The 23,601-nt window shown below is 43.4% G+C and overlaps 1 long non-coding RNA gene and 1 other non-coding gene across 2 annotated transcripts in view; one reads left to right on the plus strand and one right to left on the minus strand.

The window, feature by feature from the left end:
- The window catches only part of LOC116149135 (uncharacterized), a 499,656-nt gene that overhangs the window by 396,691 nt on the left and 79,364 nt on the right, over positions 1-23,601 (minus strand). The gene's annotated exons all lie outside the window — the stretch shown is intronic.
- Positions 16,757-16,827, plus strand: TRNAF-AAA (transfer RNA phenylalanine (anticodon AAA)). The gene has a single exon. It is a non-coding gene; the product is annotated as a tRNA-Phe (tRNA).

Here is a 23,601-nt window from a genome sequence, read left to right on the forward strand (position 1 = left end):
TGGGATGTTAATGCCTCATGTATCTGTGGCTGCTGGCCCTTTGAGCAGCCACTGGAGAAGTCAGACCTCATGCCCCATGGCACATCATCTGAGTGGAACCAGAGTCTCTGTTGCCCCGGTTGGGTTGAGTCTGAGTACTGGAGGGGCTGAGTCTTTCGCCATAGTGGGAACAATGGAGGCAGTGCTGGAGACCAGCCTGGACTGGGACAGGCAGAGACAGCTAGACACATCATGAGATGAGTCAACTGCATCAAGACTTGGTAGAATAAGTGGCAGAGGGACCAGGGAGCAGGTGGAGCCAAGCAAAAACGGAAAGCCAAACAACTTGGGTATGAAACAACTTGTGTCATGATTTTGATATCACAAATCTATTTAACTGCACCAGCTAGAAAGTCTGTGTCCTGGACAAATCACATACTCATCCCTCTGTGACTCACTGAAGTCAAACTGTAGATGGAGCAACGTGTTCAGTGCCAGTCAACCTAATATCAGGGGAGAGATGAGCACAAGACAAGACCATAAAAGGACAAATAGAGCCATAAGGAGGAAGAGTCTGGGAAACATGCTCTTTGAGGAACTGTTGAAGGCACTGTGATTACGTGCCAAGGAGAGGAAGGAGGGGTGGGAGGACAATTACTGATCTCTAAATTCTTATCAGCTGCTCTATTACACGGTCACTCAGATATTCAACTGAGAAGTCTGGAACTATGAATCTAAAGACTGGCTACTTAAATACAAATAAGATCATAACTGAAACTTTGTACCCTTTGACAAACACCTTTCCATTTCCCACCAACTCCCAGGCCCTGGCGACCACCATTCTACTCTCTGCTTTTATGAGTTCAACTTTTGAGATAAGGCTTAATCAGCTTAATTGTGTGGTAATCATTTCACAATATATACCCATATCAAAACATCACATTGTACACCTTACTTTTTTATTTGTCAATTATACCTCAATAAAGCTGGAAAAATACAAATAGTATCAACAAAATGTGTTTCTTATTCAGAGATGCTCATAATATTTCTACTATTGCTGTCTGGTTTTTCGTTTTGTTCTGTGTTGTTTTTTAGCAACAGTTACCTCTGCCAACGTATATTGCCCTTTCCAGAAAAAAAGACAAAAATACTAAAATGGTAAAAATAAAAACACTCATAAATAAGAATAACAACAATAAACAATATGATTGTTTTGCACACATACAGTGTGCTAGAGGTGCAAAGAATATTCACAGCCTGTGTTTTCTGGTTTTCACAACAGTCCTGTCTGAAGCAAAAGAGCTGAAACTTGCAGTGACATAAAAAGAATGATTCTGGATTATGAGGATAGCAAAAAAGACCACAGGTCAAGAATGAGAAAAGTACAGTCATTACTTGCTTTGTGCTGGGCTTAGAGGCAGCAATTTCTTTCTTCTTGGGTTAAGGGTCAGCTGCAATGCCCATACTGAACTACAATTAGGTATTTCTCACATTTCTAAGTGACATCAGTCATGTCTGATAGGACGGTTTCTACAGTTTCATTCAGGTACTGGTCATCCATCCCTCCATCTCAGCCATTTTTCTGGCCCCGTCAAGACTTGAATTGCTCCTCTTGACAGATCTCCAGAGCTTAGCATCTTATCCACCTCTTGTCTGACACTTCACGGGAAATTTTTCCAAATCTGCTTTACCCCAAATTCAGGAGGTGTGGTGTTGGCCAGCCTGGCCTCAAACTTGAATTATTCAAATTAAGCCAATTACCTTTGCTTTCTTTTTTAAGTGATACATGATTATAATGACTGGAGATCATTTAACTCGCCATGATTAAAATTTTACAAGACATCATCTCCAAGATACGATGTGCTCTGACTAACCTAGGAATAATTGCCTTTAAATACTCGACTCATAGGCCACTACTCAGACACTACCTCTTATTAGGACCCCATTTCTGGAAGGATAACACCCCAAATCCTTCGGCCTGGCACCCCAAGTCTTCCACCGTTTGATCCCAGAACTCCTCACTGCTGCTCCTTTATCTGCAGCTTCCACATCACCCAGACTGAAATCTGTCCCTCATCACTAGATTAGCCCTTCCATCCCTGTGCCTGTGTTTGTGCCCTTCCTCTTCCCCACGATGCTGTCTTCTTCCCATGCTTTCTAAATTCTACCAATCCTGCAAACATCAGAACTGAAATCTCCTTCAGTTATCCACACTTGATTCCTTTACCCCACAATGATTTCTCCCTCTTCAGAGATTTTACAACATTTATTCTGGGAGCCATCCATATAATACAATGGTAAAGTTTTGTTTTGTTTTGCAAAGTAATTTTTTTATGTATGCATGTTTCATTTTTGTCCACTAGATTAACACGTGTTTCCTTACAATCTTTAGAAACCCTAGCACATATTTGTTATTTGTTATATAGTGTTAAATTTAGAATTATTCAGGTGTTTGCTTATAATTTATGATGCCAAAATTTCATATATATTATATATGTATATTATACACACACACACACACACACATATATATATATATATATATATATATATATATATATATATATATATATATATAAAAAATTATATTTAAATATGGAGTAATGAAGGTCTTTGGGAATGGGAGAGAGAGGAAAAATTCCTGGATTGAAATATTATTTACCAAATAAGCTAGGTCTCATTTATTTCATCTATACCATATCATTTAATTTAATTCCCACTGTAAATCATAGATTTAAATACTAACCTGTTCACACCTCAGTTCCCCCATCTGTAAAACAAAGATAAGCAATCTGTCTCTCATTACATGACCAGTACATGATGGGGCAAAGATCTGAACCAACTGTCCCCACTCTCTCCATTATGTCATTCTGCCTCCCAGGGGACTTAGGAGACCCAAAGTCTAAACCTACCTTTGGCCGCCAACCTTCTGTGTGACGTGGGTCAAGCCACTTCACATCCTTGACCCTCAGTTTTCTGAGTTCTAAAATAAAGAATTCTAGACAACAACAATGGCTTTAAAAATTTTTGGAACGTGGCCAACAGTAAGAAGTAATACTTTAAACTACAACACTATATATACACCTATACATATACAAGCACGTGTACAAATACATATTTATATGTACATAATAATTTTGTTAACATTTTACTCTGTGAATGGAATCTATGCTCTATTTTTTCACTCTATTTTACTTCACTTTTTTTAAATGCTTATCTACAATCCACTAGACTGATTTCACAATTGGATCAGAACCCAACCATAAAATAAAAGACTCTGAAATCCCTTCTTGCTGAATAGTCTAGACTCTGACCTGCAGCTGAGTGAGAACTGCAGGCTAGAATTCTGGTCCAAGGACTCACCTACCTATAAAAGCACAGGTCAGCTAACTGATGGAGCCTCGGGCCATGAGCTTTTATGCAAGTTCAACCGTCAACATCTCCTATGAACTAGGGCATACCGCCTGCATCTAAACCTTAATCTATAAACTGAGAAGAGTGAAAACTCTCACTGACCTCACAGAATAGCCACAGGGAAAACTCAGAATGTCCACACAGCCCTTTGGAAATGCCAGATGACCCCTTTGGAAGTACCGCTTTCAAAGCAGCAAGAAATCTTCTATAGCAGAAACCATCATAAAAGCAATATAGAAAAAACACCGTCTGGAGCTCATCAATTTTTGACCTCTGGATCTTTGACAAAATCTGGGAAGATGTTTCTGTAGTACACCTGTCCTCAAAAATACATGATTCCTTTATATTAAATGGAGGGGAGAGGTGGAGAAATGGGGAGAGGTGGTTCTTATTTCAGAAAACATATACAGAATCTCATTAAAAAAATACTATTAAATCTATTATCAATTTTGAAGATCATTCTAATATTTCACAGAAAAGCAGGTAATTTCTTCAGTTTAATTCAGTTTATTGGCTCCAGAGGAAGTGGGCTACAACTGAAGGTAGAGTTTCCTATTATACATGGTGCTCAAGCAAAGGATGGGTAACCATCTGGTTAAGATGTAGTAAAGCGCACTGATGCATGCAGTGGTGAGGGACTAGGTGTCCATTAAGGCCACTGATCCATTTGGCAAAGATGTATTTAGCATCGTCTGTCTTATGCCAATCGCAAAGACAGCCCCAATTATTCCCCTTCCTACATTCGTTTCTTTTGCCATGTGACTTTGCATCTATTTCCATCAAAGAGTAAAGTCTTCCTTCTTCCCACCTCCTTGAATCTGGGCTGGTTTTGTGACTTATTTTTGGCTAATAGGATATGGTAGATACAACCTTGTACCACTTCTGAGCCCAGGTTTCAAGAAATCTTGTTCTCTTGCAACCCCGATCAGCTACCATGAGAAAAACCTGGACCAGCCTGGGTGATGAGTAATACTCACCCATCACACTTGCCAGTCATCATCCAGCCACATGACAGGAAACTGAAACCATTCTAGACCAGCCAACCAGTCCCCTCTGGGCAGCCAGCTGACCACAGACACATGAATAAGACTCACGGAGATCAGCAGAACTTTACCTGCACCAGAAGAACTAACAGACTTAGGTACGACTACAAATACAGTTTACCCTTGAACAACAAGGGTTTGAACTGCTTAGGTCCACTTACACACAAATTGTTTTCAATTAATATATTGAGACATTTCTTAGAGATTTGTGACAATTTGAAAAACTCACAGATGAACCACATAGCCTAGAAACGTGGAAAAATAAAGAAACAGTTATGTATATAGATAGTCATATAACATACAGACTATGTGTTAGTCAACTGTTTGTGTTATGAAGGCTTCCAGTCAATGGTAGGCTATTAGTAATTAAGTCTGGGGAGAGTCGAAAGTTATACACAGACTTGCAACCATGCAGGGTATCGGACCACCTAACCTCCACACTTCAAGGGCCAATTGTACTTACTGTTTTAAGCCACTGAGTTTTGGGGATTTTGATAGACAGCAATAGCTACCAAATCAGACACTGGGCTAGACAACATGGGACCCTAAAGTGCCTTCCTATCCTGAGAGTAAATGATTTTTGTAAATTCCCAGGGCATATCACCTTTTCTGAGAAGGTACCACCAATGTGTGTATATTCATATCTTCACAATTTTTAAATGGATTGAACGTGAACTATAGACAGAATATTCATGCATTCTTTCCGCAGACCAGTGAGCATGAGCACCTGCTGTAGAGACCCCAGCTCTGGACGGCTTCAGGCCTTCTGTGTTTCTCCTGTGGTCCCAGCCCCCAGGAAGAGCAGGCTGCCATTTCCTCTCACTCCTCCACCCAGCCCTGCAGGCTGCTTTACCATCCTGGAGGTTCCTAATCCTCCCTGCCGTGCTGGATTCTGCCAGCTTTGCCTCCACTTAAGAATCATCAGTGCATGTCCACGCTGCCCTGGAAGGAGCCTGGGGCCGGGAGAGGCAGGTCAGCTGTGGTCAGACTAGTACACTTGAGCCCCGGATGCTGTGTGCTTGGCTCTGAAGGGCTTAAGAAGCTATGCCTTTTAAATCAAACTAGAAATTCACTCTCTTTTGTTCTCCCTATTTTCTGCCCAGCCAGCAACATCAAAATATTCCCCTAAATGGGCTCTGTGCTATGGCAGCAGAGACAGAGCCGTCAATGGGAGACAGAAACGAACCTGATGCCCTCTTGAGCTCTCCCACTCAGGCACCGTGAGACAGCCCCGGGGCTCTCAGGCCTCCCTCCTCCTCCTCGTTTCCCGGTTCCTGGCCTCCTAGCATAACCTTATCATCCAGACGCTCTCCAACACTGACTTTTCATGAAATTATGAGGAATTAGATCAATTCTCACTCGGACGTAGAAATAGTATCCTTCAGTGAGTCTCCTTGCTATGTCTAAATATGAAAAAATACTTAATATTTTCAGGCAGGGAGAAAGGAGGAAGAAATGGACAGGATGGACAAATAAACTTTGCACTTTAAGTGAATTCAGATCCACTTGATATGTCTCATATGCTCTGTAAAGGACAGAGCTTGTATGATAAACTTGTTACCAGCCACCTTCCTGCCACTGCCTTTCATGAGTTTGGAAATCAGTCTCAGTGGTATTCTCTGTGTTGAAAGCAGAGTTTCATGCAGTATTTTATGAGCTGAATAGTTCTAAGCTCCTGAATAAAGGCAGGAGAAGTCAAGAACAATGGGACAGACTATCTGTTCATTCATGCAACAAATAATTGTTACGCATCAATCACATACAAACACACTGTAAGGGCTATTCACCTCAGAGAACCAAGCTCCAGAAACTGGGAAAAGAAGACCCACTCACTCTCCTTTCTCCACGAAGCGAGCTCTTGGTAAGGAATACTTACGATACAGACCAGGAAAGGAGCATATTTCCTCGGCTTAATAGAACCAGTCTTAGTTTACAAGTAAAAATATTAATAATAACCAGAGTAAATATCTATACTGTGCAGTTTGTATGACAGGCACTGCTCTAAGAAGTCACATTATGTTTACTAACTAAACATCAGACCTTGTTCTAAATGCTTTTGGTGGATCACTCATGTGACCATGACAACGACTGTATGTAATCTTCACATCACACACATATTATACACAGGCAACTAAGGTGTGGAGAGGCTAGTAAATTCCCCATGCCCACTTTCTTGGTGAATTTATGAATGGAGCCAGGCATCTTGCACTCTGCAGCACGCTATGTCCCACAGCCCCCATTCTAGGTCTACTTAACCTGGAGAGAGTCAAAGATGTGGGAATAGGAAAAATAGTATTTTTCCTATAGATCATAAAGAGGGGGTTTCAGGAGGAAATTAATACTCCTCATCCTACCAGTAGAGACATGACTGACTCTAAAGAATCTAGTCAAAAACCCACAACAGCTTATAGAAACAGACACTTTCGATTCTCCACCCACTACGACATTCGCAAAACCAGAACTAAGTCCCCATCTTCACCTTCCTCCTCGCTTACCTCAGGGGAGTGGCTGACAGGAAGAATGAGTAGAAGCAGTCACTGTGAGGAGGAAAAAAAAAATCGCTGGTATCTGTAATGGACGTAATATTTAGAAAAATTCTTTTCTTCTGTCCAAGATCCAGTTAGTGTGTGACAGAGCTAGAAATTCTCAGGAGCTCATAACACTGCACTATGCTGCCTCCCAAACATGAAAATTAAATAAACACCCTTTCCAGCCCAAGAGTTGAGGAGGAGCAAGACACAAGCAGACCAGAGCTGAGAGATTTTCCTGTCTGTGTCCTGGAACAGGAGCGGGGCAGCTACTAAGCAAGGGTCATGCCAGCGTGGAGGAGGAAGGGTCCTCCCCCAGTCCCTGTTGAAGTTTCTTGTCAGTCATCACCTCAAAGGCCTCCCCACACACCAAGCTAGGAGTGACTTCATCAGGTAAAAAACATTGTGTAAAACAGAGTTGAGAAAAGAGAAGGGATCTGAATCTACGTCCACAGAATCTCCTTCAGCCCGCATTTGGTATGGCATCCATGGAATTCAGAAATCCCTGTGTGTTCTTGTCCTCTGGAATGATTCTGAAGGCAGTAAGAGAAAGAAAACACAGCTGCTGAGGTCCAGAACTGAACTGGCGTTCACAACCAGACCTCAGTGTGATCACAAGCTGGTCCGAGTCACAGTCAAGCCAGTTTCTTCTACTTCTGGATACAGATGATCTCCCAGGATACCATATCAAGCGAGATGTCTCTGAGACCATGATAAAGCAAGACAAAACAAAGGTCACTGTACAGCACAAAACACCCAACACCCCCCTGTCGCTAAATGAGCGACTGCCACTCCTTTACCATTGTAGTCTAATGCTTGCTGGTCGTCTCTTTCCTATAGACAAGATTTCCTGCAATACTCAGTCACCGGCTTGTCTTTGCTCTCTGACAACACCCAACAATAAGAAGCCTCTGCTTCCTTAGATTCTCCTCCAAATTACCCAATAAAAAGCCCAATTCCTGTAACAAATTCTTTCAAGCACCCTTTTACTGAGACACTTCATGGTTTCCTCACCACAATGAGAAATATATCCAACTTTTTCATCTACAAGTGCATTCCTGCTTGTGTCTAGCTGACAGACACTGACGGTAGGCAAGGATGGTTGGCAAGATCTCCAGAGAGTTGCCATATTTAGGGATGAAGTGGTTTATCAGTTACCTTTTGTTATATAACAACATCAAAAAAACCCCACAAAAAACCCTCAATGGCACAAAACAGTAAGTGTTTATTGCTCATGAATATGGTGATCAGATAGACTGCTGAGTTGGGCTGCACTGGCTCAGATTTCTGGGCTAGCCTGACTCTGGCTGACCCAGGCTGGGCTGGGCTGGGTTTATTAGTCACTTCAGCTTTGTCCCAAGTGTGTCTCATCTCCCAGCAGGCTAGCCTTTCCATCATCTCACGGGGATGACAGGGGCACACTGGAGCAGTAGGAAACACCCACGGTCCCTTGAGGGTCTAGGCTCAGCAGAACTGACACGTCACTCTGCCACAATGAAGAAGAGAACCTGCCTTTACAAGTCTCTAAGACAAGCCACAAAACTATCAGATTTAGGGAAGAGGTGGGGAGCTGTGGGGAACAGACCCCACCTCCTTAGTGAATCCCAGCGGGCAAGTAACACAAAGCCGTAATTCACTAAAGCCAGAAGATGCTTCTCCAAGGATCCAAGCCTTCTATTCTACCCCAAGTTTGTGTATGTCTCTGCCCTGTATTCTTAGGTACTTTCTCACAGTGAGGAGTCCAAGCAACTGAGAGACAAAATATTTATTTTCTAAACAGAATTGGCATTACCTAAGGGCAAGATTTAAATGATTAGTATGGACCAAGTATTATATAGGATTGGACCAAAATTAACTTTTGTCCACCTTAACCAGCAGTGTGGAATCAAGATAAGGCCTGAATAGGCAACATATGGAAGGCACATTTTCTCTGCACATCAGAGTTATACTGTGTGTAAATTTGTGACTGTTGATACAGTTGACATTAAAAATGGGACTTTTTCATGAAGTCTAAAATGTCTGAGGATGTCATCCACAGGACTCTCTACCGTATTCACCCCCATCTCTGGCCTAGAAGACGATACTGGAGAATGAAGAACATTTTCTCCATCTGTCTGATGGGACACATTTTCTTTAAACTCTGGGATCTGTCCTAATTTGTGGTGTTATCTCTTTTATTTTTCAAATGAAATTAGTTTATAAATACTTCATAGGCTATTGTGTGAATCAAATTAGATAGCAGATGTGGAAGTATTTTGAAAGTTCAAAATGTTAATAAAACGCAAAGCTATTGGACATGCCGTTTCTATAATAACAATCTGTGTGCTAATAGGCATTGCCTTCTCATTACCGAGGTGACTGGTGAGGTGGAAACAGCATTAGACCGAGTGAGGAGTCTCGTGTTCAAATTCCATCTCTGACGCCACCTAACTGCTATGACTGCAAGACCCTCGCCCACTCCAGACCTCGGTACTCTCATTAGTAAAGCAAGGAGGTAGGACTGGATGATTTCTAGGTCCTTTTGAGCTCTAAATAACTTTTCTGGTTAACATATTTTCCAACACAATTTTTAATTATTTGAAGAAGAAAAATGATTAACTTTATATATATGGAAGCTCCCCTAGAAGCCTGCTTTTCAAGCAATTACAAAATAACCCTTATTTTAAAGGATCTGTGAGCTCTTCAAGAGACTTAATATATGGATAAGTGATGCCTTAAACTTCACCTATTTAAACTGAACTACTAATATTTCTTCTCCTCAAATATGTTCCACTCATAGTTATCTCATTTTGATGACTGACAACTTCAGTCTTCAAATTGTTGGTCAAACCATCAATATATCTTGTCATTTCCTCACAGAAAACCCATATCTAATCCATCAGCAAATCTGTCTACTCCACCTTCAAAAGACACCCCAAGTCTGCCCACTTCTCACCATCCTGATCAAAGTTGCCATCATGTCTGCCATTCCTACCTCACTGGTTTCCTTGCCCCTGCCCTTGCCCTCCTACACTTTCTTCTCATCACTGAAGTGACCTCTTTATAATATGTCAGATTTTTCCATTCCTCTTCTCCAAATACCCTCAGTAAATTTCTGTCTTACCAAGATGAGAAAATCAAAGCCCTTCCAATGTCCTTCAAGTGCCCGCATGATGTGCCCATCTACATTCCTCTCTGGATTCAGCTCTTTTTTACTTTTCCCCAACTCACTGAACTCCAGCCACATTGGCCTTCTTGCTATTTATCAAATAAGCCAGGCATGCTTCCACCTGAAGGTCTGTGCACTGGCAATTTCCCCTACCTGGAATGCTTTTTCCTTCAATAGCCACACGGTACCAAGTGGTTAAGAAATGGCTAGCGGCAGGAGAGATGGTCAGTAAGGAAACGAGCCCAGAGGGGTTTAGACAATCTATTACCCATAGCACGGCAGGCAGCGCACACGTGATGCTTACGTCAGTTCCCTTGCTCATACAAGTCCCAGGAAGGCAGTCAGTACAGCATCTGGTTGATGAGTACACACCTGTCTGTGTCACAGATAAGGAACACTCAGCTTAGGAGATGCCTAGCGTTACATGGGGACTGCTGTAAAATCCGGCTGCTCTCCCCTCCAGGGAGCGATGTAACCTCAGTACTGTGCGATGTAAACAAATCTTCTCTGGAGAGAGGAGGAAGACTTTGTTATCCTAGAAATTCTCCATGGAGGGAGACAGTATCCAGATTTACTATGCAGATAAGGAAGTGAATCTGCCCAACTCAGGGGGACAGGCTATCTCTAGCTTCCAAGCCTGTTTGCTATTCTAACGTCCTTGAAAAGATAGTCCAAGGTGTGTGGAAACACCATGCAGAATTTTCTCCCAGCACATGGCTCTCTTCTCCTTTGAGTCTATTTCCAAGTATCAACTTCTCAGAGAGATCTACCTCAAACATTCTATTTGCTGCTGCAATACCCACTTGGCACTCTCTATCCCCCTGTGTTATTTTACCCCAGAGCACTTAGCTGCTTCCTAACATGGGGTTGACCCTTGAACAACATGGGTTTGAAATATACACGTCCACCTGAATGTAGATTATTTCCGTAAATATATCGGAAAAAAATTCGGAGACTTGGAATAATTTGAAAAACCTCACAGATGAACCACATGGCCTGGAAATATGGGGAAAAAATTAGAAAAAGGTGTGTCATGAATGCATAAAATATATATAGATTTACACATGACATACAAAATATGTGTTAATTGACTTTATGTTATCAGGCTTCTGGTCAACAGTAGGCTATCAGTGAAGTTTTGGGGAAGTCAAAAGTTACATACAGATTTTCAGCTGCACAAGGAGGCAATTCCCCTAATCTTCATGTTTTTCAAGGGTCAATTATATACAGATTTATGACCTGCCTCCTCCCACTTGGAGAATGCACATTCCACGAGGGCAGAAATTTTATGTTTTATTCACTATTATACCCAGCATCTACAACTGCTGACTCCTAATAAGCACTTAATAAATTATTTTCAAATCTGACTCAGACTATAAAGTATTAAGCACATTAGATTAGTCTTCCTTGCAATACTTGGCACGAAATTCCAGGCTTCTGAAGAACTGGAGCCCCAAATTAAAAAATAGGTTTTAAGGGGAAAAAAAAATCATAAGTTTACCAATGTCTGGAGGCCCAACCTGCCTTCCAAAGAGCCTACTGCAGGGAAAAGAGACGACTGACAGTAGCCGGCCACCACATCATTAACTTCACTGTGGTGCTCACATTGGGCCATGTTTCCCCTGGGTTGTTCCTCGCCAACCACCGAGAATAATGGTAGACTAGAAGCAGGCAATTCCTGCCCAATGTGGGGTTCCTCTGATGGGCAAATTTGGCTCAGAGACTCCCCATCAGTCTGGGCAAGGTTTTCATAGATCCGCACTGCAATTTGTGGCTTTTTACCCCCTCCCCTCTCCTCTCCCCTTTTCACAGGTGTCACCCCTCCCTGTATTGTGCTTGGGGCACTCCTTAATTCCTCTTGTTCCCTCATCCTTTACCCTTCACAGACCTTCGCCAGAAGAAAGCTCTTGCACCTCTAATCCTTTTTTCATGCCTGCTTCTTGAAAGACCCCAACTAGCTCACAAAGACACAACAGGTCTGTCCTTGGTGGGAAAACACCACTCAGGGACAGAGTTGTTTTCGTTAGGAAGTGCAACTAACTAGAGCTCAAGCCTTCATTTATTTGGGGGACTAATTCCAAGCACGGCATTCTTGCTTCCTGACTTTATCGCAGGATGCCAAGTGGTTTTTCTTTCTGTCTGTAGTATGTGATGTGATTATTCCTTATCTAATGGGGCAAGGTATAAGTTCTGCTTTCTCAGAAGCAAAAAAATACAGATAAAAAGTTCACTGCCCTGGGAACCTGCACACTGGTCCCAACTTACTGTTTAATCAAGACTACAGTCTCTGGTAAATCCACTGAATATATCTAGCCCCCAAATATCACATGCAAAATCCCCACTGTTAGAGATGGCGCATCAAAGGAGCCGTTCCCAGTCGATTCTGCAACCTACTAGGAGGCAATGGTAAATTAATCATTTGATGATATCAAGACCGTATCATTTTGTTCAGCATCCCAAAGGGAAAAAAGAAAAAATGTTTTAAAGCAAATTGTCGCAGTGGTCATTTCTACATTGTAGTTCCCTGAAATGCACACACATGAGTCGGGGGGTTGGGGAGGGGGAGGCGGGTATTTCTCAACGCAGTTTCCTCTCTGACTCCTAGTGATGCTCATGTGCACAGAAAACCAAGCAGGAAACCCCTGAATTCAGTCATCAAGTGTTCTGACCCCACACCAGCAGATCCTGTCATCACATTAGGTCTAAACCAGCATTCAAACTGCATTTTCTCTTGAACACCCTCCCAAGCCTCAGTATGAGGCCTTCAGAACCGGTGTACTCAAGCCTTTGTGTGAGTGGGGTTGTCTTTCCTTCCTCATCCAGTCTGCAGTGCACTGTCGGAGTGCATCCTGCTGGCAGCAAGACAGGGGTCCCGAGAGAGGACATGCTGGGCTCTGCATGTTTACCTTCTTATCCTTTGTGTCAACCAGTTATGTTTCTAAAACATTTCCAATCCCCTAGCTTCGCAGAAAACAAATAACTCCGCACAGCCCCCCTCTTCCTTCATTCCCCATAAATAATCACCCAGACGGATGAGGATGGTCGCAAAGACAGAGGCTGAATGCTGATGAGGGCGGTGCGGCCAACTTCAGCTCCACCTGGGATAAGCATTTTGCAGCTTAGCCAGGAGACTTCTCCCGAGTGATGGGAACAACGGCGAGGCAGCAACACCCCTTCAGGTCAAAGTCCTGACTGGGTCAGGAAGAGCTCAGGGAAGAGCTCAGGGCTTGCTTAGTGTCCAAGCTCAGTGAAATATTTCATGTCTGACTTACAAGAGCTAAGACACTACCTCCCGGGCCTCAGCGTCTTCGTCTGTTATGAAGCATGCTGGCGTGGTGATTACACGCATGGCTTTTCAAGCCAACTTGCTTAGTTTTGAATCTGAGTTTTGCTACTCAGTAACCATAACCTTGGATAAATTACTTCATTTCTCTATTAGGCAGCTTATACTTGTTTATGCTGCACAAGGAAGGACCTTCCGAAGTCTCAGTTGCTTGTCAACATGAAGACCTGTTTCTCACTCATGTCACATTGTGGCTGTGGCTCAGCCATGGTCCTGAGGCTCTGTGGCTCCACTCCACGTGGCTTCCTAATCGAGGGATCCAGGCTGAGATCCAGCCTGTGTCTTGGCCTCACAGCAGATTATAACAAAGCAATGACCAGCCATAGGATGGCTCTTAGAGCAAATAATTGAATAGAGCCTATGGTCCCTTCCACTGATATTTCGTTGGCCTAAGTGATAATATATCGATGTGCAAAGAAGTCTGTTCCTAACATAGGAAGAACAAGCTAGTCAGGTAGCCAAGAGCAGGGGTCCACGATCCTCTTACATGAAGGGGATAAACAACTGTGTACAGAATATAATCCACCTTCTGCATATCACTTTCTTCACCTGTAAAATAAAACTGATAATAATCATGCTCATTTCATAAGGCTGTTAGAAAGATTAAACGAGTTTTCCTCTGAGAAAACATGTAAAATGGTACCTGGAATAGGGGAAACCCTCATTAAATGTTAGTTATTATGATCTTTCCAAGAGGAATAATATAAATTTTTTCCTCGCTCATAGAGATGTTTGAGGATCCTGTTATTAACGGGGTTTTTTAAATAGGTACTATGCCAGATAAGATAAGTCACATTAAATATCACACAAAAGTCAGAAATTTTATTACATCAATTGCAGGCAACAATGTAGATGTGTACCCTCCACTCATCTCCATGGAGACATTCAGTGAGAGGAGTTCAAAGAGGATTATTCACAGCAGCCAGCATATCTCCTGGAGACATTGTCATCATCAGTAGCAGAATGTATCATCCGTGGAGCCCCTATTCTGCATGAAGGATGATACTCAGCACAGGAGGAGCAACGAGGAATAAGAGCCAGCCCTCCACATGCCTACAGCCCAGCAGGGGAGATCTTCTTTATTTATGCACCTTAACTAAGTGCACCAGGTGGGGGCTCCCTGGATGGTGATGCAAGTCCCAGATGCCACAGGTGGTTTCGGGGGGAAATGACCCTGAGGCCTGCAGGTTGGGACAGACTTCTCAGAAAAAAATTAAAAAGATACTTGATCTAGGCCTTTAAGAAGAGTAGGATTTGGGTAACCAGACCTGAGAAGGAAAGGAAAAGGAGAAATGGAAAACAGATGGAAGAGAGAACTTCCCCATCTTCAGGAAAATCGAAAACCCTGAGACTGTGCAAAAGTTGACAGCTGAAACAGTGGGGGGAAAAGATGAATGAAACAAAAGCAGGCGCCCTGGCTGCCAGCAGCGAGTGGGGTTTTCTCCTGGACCCGTGATTCCTTTGGGAATGTTTCACCTTCTGTCCGTGTACCTCATCTCTCTCTCAAGACCTCATCTTTCTCCCTATGTCTGTCTTTATATAAGCTTATGTAACACGAAATACATTTTAATGCAGTTGCTTTAATAATACTTATCACATCAACATCGATAATATGTCTTTTATAGACACATGATAATCCTTATGACACCCAGTGAATTATTTAACATGATCCCCAAAGTCACCTCTAAAGGGGCCAAGCCAGGACTCAGACCCAGGCATCTTTGCCCCAGAGCTTGTGCTCTTTTCCATAACACTACACGCTTTCCCTTTAAAAGTGTGTGTGTGTGTGTGTCCACGTGTGTGTGTCCGTGTGTGTAGACACATGCATGTGCTGGCATGTGTGTACATGGGTCTTCGTATCCACCTGCTTCGGTGTGTGCCTGGTGCCACAGGGAACTGCTTTCAATTGATCATGTGATTCTTCCCACTTGGCAAATGTTTGTGCATCAAATCCTGGTTCCCAGCTCTGTTGACTGATTACAAGTCAGTTCCTGACCCTGAGGAACACGGGGAACTGTGAGAGCAATTTCCCTCTTAGTTTATTTTAAAGCAGCTGATGATTGCGCATCACGGTCACATCTTGGAGCATAATGAGCCTATGGGATGCAGGCAAGGGCAGCAGAGTGCAGGCAGCCTGCGTGGAAGGCAGAGAGAACTGTCAGGCCTCAGGTGTCTCATCAGAGACACCAGTGAATACCCCAATGATACGTGTGTCAGTGGCTCAATCTCTCCAGTGAGAGCACTTTAGTAACAGCCAAGTCATTCTTGCTGTCACACAGCTGCCCTGGGCTCATACCTGGCCCTTTAATATGAACCCAAGATCAGATGGGAGAAGCCCTGAAAGTCATTTTTAATATGATTCCTTTATTCCCCATCTCCCTCACCAAGTTCTCGGTGCACATAGGTGCACGCACGCACACACACACACACGCAGACACAGTATTCCGTAGATTTCTTCACCTCATGAAGCCAGTAAGGTCATGACTCTGTATGCCCCAGATCTTGTCATACAGCACCTAACTTCTAATTGGAATGCAATGGAAATTTGGGAAGGGGAGAAAGCAAAGAGGGGAAAACTACCCAGGCTACAGAATTTGAGAAAAAAATTTAAAATCCAGTGCCTGAGCCACAGTGAGATTTTTAATGTAATTTCAAACTCCTCTGCTCACACAATTTTCTCTCCCTCTCCCTAGACCACTGCAAACCTGCCCGTTTGTTTTAATTTGGATTAGCACGAAAGCAGAGCCCAGCGCAAGGAGGCCTGAAAGGCAGTGTGTCTGGTAGGTGAACCAACAGAGGCAGAGTGAGAATCTGGAGAGAGTGAACAACACAAAAGGGGGTGAGGCTAATATAAGGATGATATATCAAGGTCACTCCTGTGGGCAACGGGAACTTGATGTTGCTGGGACTTTCTGAGAAGTGTGCTTGTATCAAAAGTGTCAACCAGAAAGACAATGGAGCTCCATTGTCCCACTGGGTAACAATCGTCCCAAGCGATGTTAACCCAGAAAGCAAGTCCAGGTTTTCAGACAAACCAGAAAGGCTGAGTGGGCTCCTTCCAGCATCCCACATGACAACAGCAGAAAAGTCCTGGGGCAGAAAGCAAGAACTCCACAGTGCAGTTGAAGCTCAGTTAGGTCATATGAGACATAAATTTAGCAAGGAAGTCTATCAAAGACGTCTAACCACAGTCTACCCCTTGAATGACTGGGTTCCACTCATCCCTACATAAGTTACTGCCATTGAAGACCTTCAGGATGGTAGGCAGCAAACTCAATCTTCACAAAAGACTCAAGGTCGGAGGGTATAGCTCAGTGGTAGAGTGTGTGCTTAAAATGCCCAAGGTCCTGGGTTCAATCCCCAGTACCACTTACTAAAAAAAAAAAAAAAAAAAAAAAAGACTCAACATGAAATGGTTAGCAAAACAAGCTACAGTCTTTGCTGCTGCAACTGGTCCCAAATCCATAACACATTCATTGTCTATTTCCACCATCCATTCCAAATATTCCTCACACTCAGCCAGAACATCAAGGGACTTAAGAGTGTTCCTTGTTAGCGTAACACAAACCTTTATTCCTGAGGAATGTCAGCCCTTGATTGCCTTAGATGTACCGGGTCATGATTGCTGCAATTGCTCATTCATCATTCTCATCAAGCATGGAAACACCAAAGGACACCCCAATGAGCCATGGAGTTTCAGAGTATCCTCTCTGCCACTATATATAGTAACAAGGCTAGGTTCTCTCAATAACCAGGGTCAGTTACATCCCAGTGGAAACCTTCCTCATCTCCTTGTGTAAATGTTTTCTTCATTGGGAACCAGGACCTCCAAACCAAGAATAGTCTAAGAATGCATGGATGGAAAAGACAAATCCCACAAGCGGGTCACTGCAGACGATTGTGAGAGGGACCAGTTCAACTTCCACCTCTTGATTCCATGACCTATGTTTCTAACTACTGGGGACACAGTATCAGGTGCCAGTTGTTTGTTCAGTGCAGATACCGAATCCTGGAGGAGAGCACTCCAACCCCACAGGGTCTGTCCCCAAGCTGTCACCTGAACTGACATTTTAATAGGTCATTTCATTATTCCATGAGGCCAGTTGATTCTGTTTGATACGGAATACAGTGAGACCAGTGATTTTCATGGTCATGTACACCTGTCACATTCCTGGAACAGGAGAAATGGTTTAAAAAGCCTACCCCTAGGAAAATTAAATGTGGTCAGGTTGAGTATAAGAGAAAGTATGAGTGATCCTAAGAGTATATAATAATCAGATGAAACAGAAACTGGGACCCTAAATGTATGAATGACACGATAGACTCAGTTAAGTCAAACAACAAAAGCACTTCTGGTATTGGAATGAAGTAAGAGAATAAAAAAGAAATGTTAAAAAAGGCTTTTCAGAGCACACCTAACACCCACATCTTGGTTTCTAGCCCTACTTTCCAATAAAAAGAACCAGGGCACTTCAGAGAAATGGCGAAGTTTAGGGTTGCAGCAGAAAATTCACAAGATGATCCGGGAGCATCTTGTAATGTAACACACAAATGTAATGTAACACACAGCAATGGAGCTATGTCAGAAGAGTCCAGAAAGCAACTGTGAGAGCTCCCAATGGCCAAAGAAGAAACTGTGCAAGAAAAATAAAGTAGCATTGGATTGTAACTCAAAGGACAATTAATATTCCTGAGTCCTTGGTGACATAAATAAATGGTTGAACAAAGAAACAAGTGGGACAGAACAGACAAATCTCCCATGCAGAAGAATCCCAAATAACTCATCTAGACACTCTGCCCTCAAGCAGAAAGAGCATAACTCCCCCTTCCTCCCATGAGCCTGCCCATAAGGACTTCCTTCCAAGGAGTAAAGTATGGAAAGTAGGAAAAAGAGGAACTTCATAGTGGAGAAACCTGATAAAGGAGCCTAAGGCAGTACTGATCGCTAAACATATGTGGTGCCCTGGGTGGTATCCTGAAACACAGGCAGACACTGAGGACATCTGAATAAAGGGTGGACTTTAGTTAATAATAATGGACCATGATTGGTTCATTAATGGTAACAAATGCCCCAGACGAGTGTGAGCTGTTAGTAACAGGGGAATCTGGCTGTGGGGTATATGAGAAGTCTCCATACTATACTCAAAAATTTTCTGTAAATCCAAAATTGTTAATAAAATAGTTTCCTTAGTGGGGCGATACAGCTCAGTGGTAGAGAGCGTGCTTAGCATGAGGTCCTGGGTTCATTCCCCAGTACCTCCACTAAAAAATAAAAAAGTTTGTTTACAGAAAATATATTTTTAAGAAGTTTTTCACCAGGGAGGACAGAAATGGGAGGAAAAGCACTTGCATTTGGCAAAGGAGAGTAAGTGAGGACAAAGTCACCTTTGCTGGGTTTCCCCCTAAAAGCAGAGTGTGAGACCAAGACTTACATGATAGCAGTTTATTTGGGAGGTGGTCCTGTGGTGCAGGAGCTAGGCACCGGAGAGAGCGAGGCAGATACGTAGGAAAAGAAAAAGAAATGTCATAGTGATTGCTGAGAGAATTGCTTTGGGCAATGGAGTCTTCATTCCCAACAAGGACTTCCTGAAAATCATAAGCTCTCACCAAAGTATCTACCTGAGACAGAGACCAAGGGAGTATTTCCCTCCGGTCCCCATCTCCTCTTTGTCAAATGTTACCAGAGGTGGGATTAATGTTCTCATGCTTCTAGTTCTGCACGTGCACCAGACTGGTCCAGGGGAGCCCCTGCAGGCATAAAACATGGTGGTGGTAAAGAATCCCCAGGGGAAAAAGGAGAAGGTTGGCAGCGCAGCGGAAGTGAAATCCTGAAAGTTTACAATGGCAGCAGCTGGTTCCTGCAGCAACGACCAGAGAAAAGACGTGGGCCAGGAAGATACAGACAGAGGATTAAAAAAATTCCAATACACCGGCATTAAAGTTCCAGCTAGAATATCTCTCTTGGTCTCCTGGGCTGTTCAGGGTGTTCAGGGAGCTCGGACATTCTGCCAAGCAGTTCATGAGGGACATTTTCAAGCAGGAGGTGATGGTACCTTTTTTCTCTTGGAGATTTGTTGCTGTTCTGAAGACCAGAGGAAAACTCACTCTCCCTTCTTGTTTCAAAGTATCCCATCTTCTTTACTTGCCCCCTGAATTCCTAGTCCCCATGTGGGGATGCCCTTCATGGAACAGAGATAACCAGTAATCAAAGATCCTAATGAAAAACTGAAGGTTTCACCCCAGCTCTGCTTACCACTCTCCTCCCAGGCTCTTTGTGAAAACTCGCCGCTCACAGGCACCTCTCTCCTTCCCTCTTAACTGTTGCACTTCAGCAGTGTGCTTCCTTCAAGAATCCTTCAGGTTTCCCCGTTGCACAATTAATGACCTCTTCAAAATAAAGCCTCAGTCCAGGAATCACAAACATAATTGGTGTACCTTATTACTCGGCTTTTCCAGGCTTCCCAGCTCTGAGAACTTCTGTCTTCACTTAGATCACAGACCTCGGGCACCCTGCGAGATCATATGACTCCTTCCAGTGCCAGGCCTTCAGCCTGCCACAGTAACTGCCTTTTGATATCAACAAGGATGATTTTTGGAGGCTCTCACAAGCTTAACTTGGAAAGTTCACTCTTCTTGTGGTTTCTGTAATCATTATACCAAAAAGACAAGCTGCTCTTTAGTTTTCAGTCCCCACACCGTGAAAGCCAAGACTTCCCAAGTTTGAGGTATGTCAGTCTGGGGTCACTTAGAAACCCAACTTAACAAGATTGCTTCCCTCACTGTGTGAGCTATTGAGTTCTTTTTAGCTCTGTTCTGCGGCTGACTGATTGGTAGACAGAACTGTTTCAAGGTTATCTCTGAAGGACTGTATATACCCACGTGCAGCATGCTCGCTGGAAGTCACATGCGGCAGAATTATGGTTTAGTTTTTCACCCAAGCAGATATGAAAAATGTACGTACCTCTATGTTCTTTTTTTTTTTTTTTTTTACTTTGGCATCATATGTTTTATATTTTCCACATTGCTATTAATTATGTACCCTGATCTTTTTCGGATTTTTTTCTTTAGCTGTTTGCACCTTAAATGCTGGTGTTTTGCAGAGTCATAATTCCTGTTCTGTTTTCTTTCTCCCTTGACTTACCCCCTTTCTCCCTGTATGTGCCCAGATACTTCCATGACTTTAAGTCCCACAATATCTGATGACTCGAAATCATGATCTCCCACCAGACCTCTCTCCTGAGCTATACAGTGGTACCCACCTTCCTAGCTGGATGCTGTATACTCACTGTGCCTCACGTGAAGCCCAGTTTACGATGGACAGATCACCTTTACACGCTGAGCCAACACTCTGTACACCAGCCTCGAACACCTCTCCCACCACTGCTGTCACCATCACATCTGTCGGCGTCCCCTGCTCCTCTTATGGTAGTGGGCACACTCGTATTCACCAGTATCTGGTTCTCCTGTGGGTCCATGTACGTGGAAGGTCACAGGTCCCCACCCATAAGTGACAAGTATGGCCATGCTATGGAAATGGGAGCAGATTAACGTGTGTCTGTCCCTTCTATGAAAACAGATTCAAGAGCCAGTGTGTGATTCTCCATGTTCTGTAGATGCAGGGTTATGTGGAAATGGTGGCATCATAGTAAACTCACTCAGTCTGGGTTTAAGTGACTAACGTGCACAAATCCCCCTGCCAAACTGCCTAGGCAAGAAACAGGCATTTGCTCTTTGAAGCCTCTGTGACTTGGAGGGTTTTGTTAGCACATTACAACCCACCTTTCCCGATTGATGCACCTTTTCTGGTTAATGGGACCCACTTAGCTAAGCAATCAAGCATCGTTAACTCTTTCCCTTCCTTGATTTTTCTATATCCCAATTGTTGATAAGCCCAAATAGTTCTCCTCTTAAACAGCCCTTAAATCAGTTTTCTCCTTTTTATTCTATCTGCTACTATCCCTTTACTCACATGTTTACAGAACTTCCTAAATGGGTTTACTGTGTCCCCCAGTTCCCTCCTACACGGAATAATATGTGTCTGCTGGGGTATTTCAAAATAAAAATCTGATTTGCCTACCCATATTTTTTTAATTCCTGGAAAATCTTTGTTTAGGCTTCCTTTGAATATAGTAATCCATTTTAAGGAGTAAGTTTTGGAGAATATCAGCTTCATTTTGTGAACAGCCATGGCGATCTTAGACGCATCTGAAAGCTTATGCAAAAGACAAGAAACCCAATCCAAGAAGCAGAGCAGCTCCTCCCAGACCAACACTCCGTGAGATAGACCTGCTCACTCCGGGTATCACTTCCATCAAGAGGTGGGGAGGACAAGCCAAAGGGAACACAGGGCAAGAAGATGACAGAACAGAAACCCTTCCCAGATCTTTCAGTATCTAGAATTTACAACAATCTTTCCCAGAGTAAGTCTAAAAACCAGTCCCTAGGTCCAACCCTGAAGCTCACTCTGTTTTCCTCATCATTCTTCTGTCTCTGTAGTTAACCACTCACTGTGAAAGCAACAAGCCAGTGCTATTAACCCTGATTTTTTAAAAGTCTTTAAAAAAAAAAAATGAGACAGAGAATGACCATTTAACTAGACCAATTCTGCACATCTATAGCCCGGCAAGATTGCTGCCCAGGGATTCTGGTTAGCGGCTCATTTCTCCTCCCACGGGGACGGACTCTTGCTGCTCACCATTCATTTTTGGTGTAGACCTGTGAGTTTAGAGAAAAGCACTGCCCAAAAATAATCTTACTAAGCATAATTTTTATTAGTTCTTTTATCCCGATGAGAGCTTCCCTAGGGAAACCAGGCTACATTTCTAAGGCAGTAATGTGGAATATGCAAAAACAGAACACGTGGAGGGGCTGCACCCTCCCCTATCTGCACAGCGCCCCGGGGCCTCCCCTGGAGCTGTGTTTAGGCTCACATTTACCTCCAGGGGAAACGTCTAATGTTTGGTGCCCTGTGGGATCCACCCACTATTACTCTCACCTCAGACAGAAATAGCCAAGTGACAAGCAAAAGAAAGGAAACTAGTGCTGATGCAGTCTCTGTGTAAACCACAAACTGCTGAGATTGTATTTCTCTAAGAAAAACTCTGATAATAATAAAGTAATATTAATAATTAGTTTATTGTTGTTTTAAGGTAAATTCTCCCAAAGTCGAAATGCGCTTAGGCACCTAAAGATGGCTTTTCTGTCCCTTTAATCTAATGATTGAGTAAGTTTTCCAAAGTTGGCAGCCATTGGAATCATATAGATACTTTTTTTTTTCCCAAATGAGTATTTTTGAAGGCACAGATCTTAAAGATAGGGGTCCCCCACTGAAAATTTCCCTAAGGAGGAAGGGTTTTTTTCTTCCCTAGCTCCCCTCCCTCAACACCTCAACACTTCCCAACCTGTCCTCCCACAGGAACCCCCCAAACACCTGTTTTGGGGGGAGAGAGAGAATTTAAAAGATTAAATCTACCAGGAAAAAAAAAAATGCTCTGGGAAGGGCCCTTCAGATGTGACTGGTTCCTCTGGGACACGCAGAGCTAATGGAGGTCACACCTGGATTGCTGCTGCAATCCCAGGAGATGCTCCGGCTCAGCTCCCAGACTCGGGTGCATGGAATCAAAGAGCTCTGGCCAGGGGAGCACAAGCCTCCACAGCCCTGAGCACCACCAGTGACACCCTGTGCTTTAGAAGCCTTTGTCACTGGCTTGTATGACAGACTACCGTCTGAGTGATGAACTGGGGACAAGCTTCTATTACTGGTAGGAGAAGGAAATTAACACTCATGTGCCTGTGACGTGCCTCCCTCTAGTCTGCCTTGCCTTTGAGCACTTGGAAAGTGACCACGGCAGCACTGAGGGAGACCTCCCCATGCTACAGGAAACACTGCACACGCGTCCGGCACATGGGGTCCCCCAGCCGCCCCTCAGAGCTCTCTTCTGATCACCAAGTGCCATCTTACGTGCAGTGTCGGCAAGGGTTGTTGCCTCTAGTTGCCACTTTGGTCTCATTCCTTTTCTCATGTGTATCTTTGGATGGAACACTAAGGCGGAACAGTGGAAGCTGGCAGCCCACAAGAGATAGAGCCATTTGGAAAATCTGGGCATGAGGAATTTGGAGATAATTACAGAGGAGACGGAGTAGAGG

The sequence above is a fragment of the Camelus dromedarius genome, chromosome 22 (genome assembly GCF_036321535.1).
Source record: "Camelus dromedarius isolate mCamDro1 chromosome 22, mCamDro1.pat, whole genome shotgun sequence".
In the NCBI taxonomy this organism is placed as follows: domain Eukaryota; kingdom Metazoa; phylum Chordata; class Mammalia; order Artiodactyla; family Camelidae; genus Camelus; species Camelus dromedarius.